The following is an 8,464-nucleotide window of genomic DNA, read 5'->3' on the forward strand; positions in this document are numbered from 1 at the left end:
CAGGAACTCTCTACTACTCTATGTTTGTACAGTGTCTAGCACCTTTGGGCCCTGTTCTTGGCTGGTCTCCAGGTACTTCTGTAATAAACACGATTAATAATAATGTAGTGTAGCTATTGTAGCTAAAGGATCTTATCCTACCTTCACTGATTTCAATGATATTAGGATCAAGTCCAGTGTCTTTCTGATGACAGAAGACTCTGGATAGTCCGCTAAGTCTATTAGGACAGTGGTTCTAAACCTTTCCAGACTGCTGTACCCCTTTCAGAAGTCTGATTTGCCTTGCCTAGCCCAAGTTTCACCTCACTTAAAAACTACTTGCTTACAAAATCAGACATAAAATATGAAATTATCACAGCACACTATTACCGAAAAATTAATTGCTTACTTTCTCATGTTTACCTTATAATTATAAAATAAATCAATTAGAATATAAATATTGTACTTACATTTTGGTGTATAGTATATAGAGCAGTCTAAACAAGTAATTGTTTGTATGATATTTTAGTTGGTACTGACTTCACTAGTGTTTTTTAGGTAGTGTGTTGTAAAACTAGGCAAATATATAGTTGAGTTGATGTACCCCCTGGAAGACGTCTATGTACCCCCAAGAGTACACATCCTGGATGAGAACCACAGTGTTAAGACATTTTCTCAAGAAAGTCAGAAAGAAGTAAATAACTTTCCGCAGATTCATAGCCTTGTGATAGCACCCTATCTTCTGAAACCTGGAAGAAAGCAATTTGCTGCAATGCAAGTGTCTTAGGAGGTGTGGGATCATTTAACACTGGTTAACACCTCGGGCATTCTGGAAAGGCTCTGTTACATTAGGTGTATTTCAGAGATTTGTATATGCACTAAATGAATCCTGCATCTTTGCCTTATAGCTCTGGGAATGTTCGGCAGGTAATTAAGAAATCATAAGGCACAGGTGTGCCAGGTGAAGCTTGGTAGCTTGCTTTTGATCTAAATTGAGATGCTCTGGGGATTTAACTTCTTAAATAAAAAGGGCATAAATAAATAATCATTTTTTTTTAAGGTTGGAACATGCAAGCAAGCTATAAAACTTGTCTTGATCTACTTGAGTAGGCGATGTTAGAAGATTGTTTAAGGCAAGGGGATTGTTTTAAACTGTGGCATTGTTTTCTTTAGCTTGGGCCTATTCCTTTTGCTTTGGAACTTCCGCCATGGACATAATGGGAGCAGGAATGGGCCCTGGATTATTAACTCAGGAATGAGTCTCTGTAAAGTGTCTTTTTTTTTAATGAATATTATGTAAAGAACCAAAGTCGCTCATGCTGCTGCTTTTCAATATTCATAATTCAAAAATGATATAGCTGTACTACATTCTCTAATGAGTTATTTAATGAGCTTTACTGGAGCTAGAGTATGTCACTGTAATTGGGAGCTGAGAAATGTGTTTATCATCAATAGGGGAATGCTGTTATAAGGATGATTTTCTAGGAAACAAACACAGTAGCCTCATGCCACAATGTTACAGCATAGTGCAGGACTTACTAGGAGGGGTAAGGAAGGGTTGGGAAATATAACAACACAACTTCCCACATCTGACTCTTCATTAATTATTAGATCCAATCTTGTACTGGTCCCTTCTTTAAGGTTCTGAGATGGTGGATGCCTTTTTCACATTCAATTCCCAGCTGGGACCGGCACAAGAATGGTCGAAATACTGTGTGGGAGGCTGTTCATGTGTATTTCAGACAGTAACTAGAAGTGGAAGTACAAGAAATCTTGCAATCAAGACTTTTCTCCTGAGTTTTCCAGCCTGACTTTGTAGACTTATGAGGTTTAAAGGGGTTTGGCTACTTATCCAAACAAACTGGGTTGCTGAACCTTTATGGTATAACTATCCCTGATGTAATGAAAGGATCCTTAGGTTGCTAGTAGTCATACACACTCTCTTTCTGCCTCAATAAATCAACCAATCAATCAATGTAACATACAGTATGACTCTACAGAGTGGGTCCATTACAAGACAATGGTATGCATGTTAAAAAGCATCACTGGTAAAGCTGTATGCTGTAGCAAATTTTCAAATATTAATTCTACTCTTGTTCTTTTGGAAAACAACAAAGGGCTCTAACCCACAATATAGACTGAAGCTGAACCTATAATAAGAAAAACAAATGAGGTAGTGTGTTGGGCCTGTTGGGTTAAAATGCTGTACTGAGGGCTAGTTGTAATCCTGGTGTAGCTTCACAATATATGGTTTTGGGGTATTCATTTATTTTGCTTAACCCTGCTGAAAGGAAGACGAAAAGACCAGATGGTGTGGAACTGTGATATCCATTCTGGCTGCAGACCTTAATTTTTATCAAGTTTGGGGATGTTCAACTTCACATTCTTGTTTGGGTCAGATATAGAGAAAGGCTGGTGTTGCAAAGCTCTGCTCCAGATCCATATCTAATTTTTTCTAAAGCCTGGTGTTTGGATCTGGGTTTTTGGTTTAGATCCATCTCTAATAAGAATCAAGACCTCGGTGGTAGAACCAGATACTACATTCTTCTCAGCTCAGCTTGCCTGAATAAATAAGTGAATGCACACTATCTCCACAGGTTAATCAAGATTATAACTGGTTGATTAGTTTTCAAGTGAAATGGGCTTTTTCTGGTTTTTGTCTAAAGACTGGAAACCGAACACTTAACATTTATCTTGAAATAGTTTTGAAATACTGATTTTTTTGTGGGAAATTAAAAAACACTGAAACATTTCCAAAAAACCCTAAAAAATTTCCAAAATGTCCTGTGAAGAATAGTTGTTGTTTTCCCACAAGCTCTAGTCTACATACAACATACAAGCCTACTGAAGTCAATGGAGTCATCTAGCATCTAAGTGGGAGCAGAATTTGTCCATAGTATCTTCCTTCCTCTCCTGTTGCTCACAGATATTTTTCACATCCTGGCTTCCCCTCACAGACTTACCCTAAACAATCACTTGCTAATTAAACTTAAACATATTTGGAGGCTGTTTTCAGATAAACTCACAAGGATTTGGATACTTCTCCAAATCTTGTCTGAACCTCTGGTATCTGCTGCAATTCTCATAAGAACAGGCTGTCTTTCAAAATTTGCAATAGTTCCTACTTCCAGTTGGGCTGGGAATGTTGTTAATTAATTATATTATAGAGCTGTTTGTCTAAGGATCTCACAAAGGAAGGCAAGTAGTTTATAAGGACAATCTCCTTGCATGAGCCCCCCTGTTGGGCTGAATGAGCAACTCCCTGTCCATGAAAACAAGTATATTGAGGCCACCATTCAGGAACCCAGTAAAGGGCACTCAAAACTGGGTGTCTCTGGGAGAAACCAGGTGACTTATTAGGCCTGACATCACAGCACTCTTACGACATAGATACCGGTAGGTGTTGTAATACCTATTTGGCGGATAGAGTACAGAGAGCTTAGAACCTAGGATTTCCAAAGTGCCTGTGCATTTTGGGACCTGATCCAAAGCCCACTGAAATCAATGAAGAGTCTTTCCATTGATGTCAGTGGACTTTGGACCAGGCACAAACTAACTAATTCTCTTGGTGAAGTAGGTTAGTAATTGTTCTCCCATTTTAGAGATGGCAAACTGAGACATAGACAAGTTAATGAGTTCAACTCCCAATCCCATAATTAGTCTACTATACTGCAGTCCCTCAAAAAACAAAACAAAATACTTTTTTGGGGGTATTGTTTATGCCAGTTTTGAGCTTGGAGTTCATTTATGTCTAAGTTAGAAATGCCTGGAAAAAAAGAGGTTAGCTGTGAAAACAATGATTATTAACTACTGTATAGTTGCATACATGGTACTGGTTTAACAATCATGATTGTAAAAATATTTATGCATCTGAGTAGCAGTAAAGAAAATGATGTAATTGATAAAAATAATCCAAATAATTGATGTTTTGATGTCACACTATATAGTTGAGGTTTTTTCTTTCAGTTAAGCACAATCAGCAGAGTTCTTTTGTTTGCTTATTATGTGGGCAAATTTGCTATATGATAAAAAATGTATGCTGTTGACTTATTGCCAGATCTCCCTAAGGTAAGAGGCTCATTTTCATCTTCTATTTTCAAAATGAAGCCTTAAATCTAATTAGATCTTGAAGTAAAATAGCTATGATATGTTTTCGGTAAGTAAAAGGTCTCTCATTTAATGTTCTTTGTTTGTGTTACTAGTTTTGCATAAGTAATGAATTTTATTGCAGGTGTTATAGATATTATAGATATTTATAGAATCTGCTTGACAAAGCATTTTTAATGAGCTATAAGCTACTCTGGACATAGATTCAAAAATATACAGTTTTACAATAACCTAAAGTTTGTCAATAGGATTCTGACACTTGGGGACATAATTGGCCTTGATCCAGGCATATTTGACCACTTATTTCACTGCAGATCAAGAGCAGCATGTTTTATTTATTTTATACATTGCACCTAAAAACGTTTCCAATGGGTAGAAATGGGCAGTTGTTACTTGCCATTTCTTCTGGTTATTTTCTTCCCAGCCAACCATATGGATCCAGATTGTGAAGATAGGAACATCCCTGATATATGACAGCATAGTCTCTTATGACGCTCATCATCTCTGATGCTGGAGATGTTGTGGGAAATCGCCCTGCTAATCCAATTGTAGCAGGAGTTGCAGGGACGTATTTTGTGAGTCATTGAGGAGAGTCTTGCTGTGTTATATTGGAAAATAATGTTTTAGCAGATAACTGCAGAAACTCACACTAAATCCAATACCTCTTTAAGTCAACGTCAGCAAACACTGTTAAAACAATAATAAACACCAGAATATAAATCATGCTACAGCAGCATCAGTTACCATATAGCTTTTGTAATCCTAGTACAGTCTATGGTCTGGAAGGCGTTCCTCTGTGAAACAATAAAAAGTGTCATACAATCTCATCATAACTGATGGCAAGGCCCTTTTCTTAACATAACAGATCTGGAGGGTATTTTATAGCTTTTCCAGGGAGATGTCATGGGCATGGTGGTGAGCCTCCTGCAGCTGCTCGGTGGAAGGCCATATCTAAGGGTCCACTATTAGATATGAAAAAAGTTCAGCTGCTGGAGAGTTTGTTAAATTAATGTCCTCTGCCTACACAAACACATAGGAGATTGACCATGTGGTTACATGTCTATGGTAATTATCCTTCAAGGAGTTGGATGGGTTTGACATAATCTGTATGTCCCAGCTATGTTAGTTCAGCATTCCACAGAGGGAAGATTCTGCAATCTGACATAGTTAAGGTCCTACCAAATTCATGATCCATTTTGGTCAATTTCACAGACATAGGATTTTAAAAATCATAAACGTCACGATTTCAGCTATTTAAATCTGACATTTCTCAGTGTTGTAATTGTAGGGATCCTGACCCAAAAAGGAGTTGGGGGGGTCACAAGGTTATTGTAGGGCGGGTTGCGGTACTGCTACCCTTACTTCTGCGCTGCTGCTGGTGGCAGGGATGCCTTCAGAGCCGGGGAACGGGAAAGTGGCGGCTGCTGGCTGGGATCTCAACTCTGAAGGCAGAGCAACCGACAGCAGCAGCCCAGAAGTAAGGGTGGCATGGCATGGTATTGCCACCCTTCCTTCTGCGCTGCTGCTGATGGGCGCTGCCTTCAGAGCTGGGGGCCTGGCTAACAGCTGCTGCTCTCTGGCTTCTCAGCTCTGAAGGCAGCACAGAAGGCAATACCGTGACCCCCCTAAAATAACCTTGCGACCCTCCGCCCCCGCAACTCCCTTTTGGGTGAGGACCCCCAATCTGAGAAACGCTGATCTTCCCCATGAAATCTATATAGTATAGGGTAAAAGCACACAAAGGACCAGATTTTACCATCCGTGACGCATTTTTCATTGCAGTGAATTTGGTAGGGCCCTAGATATAGTAAATTATCAAATCAGGCAAACGTAAATTAAGGTAACCTATATAAGTTATAGAGTTTGGTTTTTTTAACAAATTAGGCTATGATATTGTATTCTGACATGAAGCCACATGTATGAACCATTGTATGTACTCCAATTTATAATTGCTTTGTAACAGGCTGCAACAGGCTAACACCATCTGTCAAGTATTTTTAAATTATTTTTTTACATGTCTTTACAATATAGTCTATTGCATCTAATAATAAAGCAATTTTTCTTGAGCACATTAATTCTTCTTCTTCTTCTTCATGACATTGCCTCTGCAGATCCCCACTATGAGATTGCGTGCCTGGCCACATGATGACTGGATCCATTTCAAAGCAGTTAGCCAATGGAGGAGAATGTATACGCCCTTCTGTTCCAACAGTCTAGAAAGAGGGTATTGAAACTCCAACACTGACTTTCCTTTCTTTCCATCAGCCTGATCAGAATGGAACCCAATCTTCTCCCTACACAATCAGCATTTCTACTAGTGAATAGTTTTAGTTTAAAATATTTGTTTTTGCCTAAGAAGGAGTTAGCATATTCAGTGGGAAAGATCCCAGGCCTACTTGTCTTTGCCTAAGAAATCTTCACATCCATCAGGAAGAGACCTGCTCCTGGCAGCCTCTTCTAGGTCTCAGTCTTGTTGGAGAAGTTCTTTTGTACATCAGGACACAAGGTCTTAAGGTTATTTTCCTGTAAGAAAAGCAGCCATGTAGTCTAAGAATTGGGATTCTTTGGATTTACCTGCTTCCCTTTTTAGGAAGAACAGGAAACATAGAGGTGAACAAGCATCCAATAATGTACACCTCTGGATCTGGTAAGGACTTAGTCAAAGGTTAGGTCCAGTTATATCCCAAATGCAGACAGCCATCTTTTAACCCAGGGTCCATGCCTTCCTGGTTAATTTGTTGATCTTTGCATAAGAAGCTGCAGGCTTCTTTCTGATATCAGACAGCCTGATCTTTCCACTCCTCTTCTTCAAAGGGGATTCCAGGTCCATCATGGTTCTCTAGTCAATGTGGGGGGAAAAATCAGAGGTTGCCAGAAATGTAGATGGTCATCTTTGCCCAGCGTGGGTTTGTCTGATTTTTCTGTTGATTCTAGAGAATCTCGAACTGACTTTAATTTTAGTTTTCAGTAGTCCAGATTTTTACAGGCATAGGAGGATATTTCTGAATCAGTGAATCCTCATTCAATAGTTTAAGGTCATACCAAAACAAAATCCCCTCTGTTTCTATTTGCTCATGATAATTGTAGCAGAATGGTCACTAAGGATTGACTGGGTATTATGGGTTGGAGTCATGTTTCATCCACCCTCACATCCTGTTTACTTAATGGCTGTATTCCCTGCATGCTGTTGTGATGCAGTCAAATTAAATAGCAAGTTCCTAGCTTGCAGTGCTATGAATAGATTTATTTTTGTTGCATTGAGTGGTCTCGTTACAAAAAGACTCTGTGGGGTGTGGCCCAGTCTCTTCTGTAAATGGAGGCTACAGAATGTATGCTAGTGCCAGTCCTTTCTTTTCCATCTCTGAGGAGAAAATCCCTGCTTTGACTTCTCAAGATTGGTCAGGGCCTTCTGGATACACAGTTCCATATCTCAACAGGAGCACAGGAAGCACCTCAGGTTAAATAAGGACATTGTGGTTGTACCAGATATAATACTTACTTGGGAAAGCAGCAACTATAAGGTTGTTTGCTGGGTGTCTGGCAGGTGTGGCTGCTAACCTTTGTTATCAAGGACTGCAGGTGTTTCCATGTATACACAACTGGCTTCTAAGGGCCTGAATTTATCAGGGCGTGATTTATACTCTAAGGATAACTTGTTCTCTATCCAGCATTTTAAGGGTAAGAGTGAATATGGGAAAGTTGGTCTTAGTTCCACACAGGTTCAAGATTTATAAAGGCTTCCCTGCATTAGTCTGTCTTCTCAGAATATCCCGGGAAGAATTCTGGTAGGTGATCTCAAAAATGAGATCTAGACATAGTGGCCACATCTGGTATTAACAAGACACATGAACTAATTGGGGCTGAAAGTCCATCTGACTTGCATTTCGTGCTTTTTTTTCTCCCTGATTAGATGGACAGCAGGGGTAGGTCTCACATATTCTGTGCAATGGTTTATTTGAATAGACAGGGATACCACAGTTGTGTCAAATAGCAATGGGTCTGTGGGACTGGTATGACTTTAAAAGGGGATTGTCCCTCTACTTAGAGACTTGGCCTCAGCAGTAAGGTCAGGGATGAAATCCTGGCCCCATGGAAATCAATGATAAAGCTCCCATGGATTTCAGTAGGCCCAGGATTTCAATCCAGGTCTTTGCTCACTCTAGAAATCACTTTATCTGATGGCCTGGTTGCTAGGTTGTTAAAAGGGAAATTCTTGTATTTCTCTGGGAAAGTCAAACATGTACACAAAACTCTTTCATTAGAGGGTCATGTCTGTAAGTGGAAAATATTTAAAGATTTGGATAGTCCAAAGAGGTGCATCTAGTCCCTTTTCCCTTTACTGGTCACTTTACATTATCCTTTATTATTGAAAGATTCT

This window comes from Chelonia mydas, chromosome 2, assembly GCF_015237465.2.
Source record: "Chelonia mydas isolate rCheMyd1 chromosome 2, rCheMyd1.pri.v2, whole genome shotgun sequence".
Taxonomy (NCBI): Eukaryota; Metazoa; Chordata; order Testudines; family Cheloniidae; genus Chelonia; species Chelonia mydas.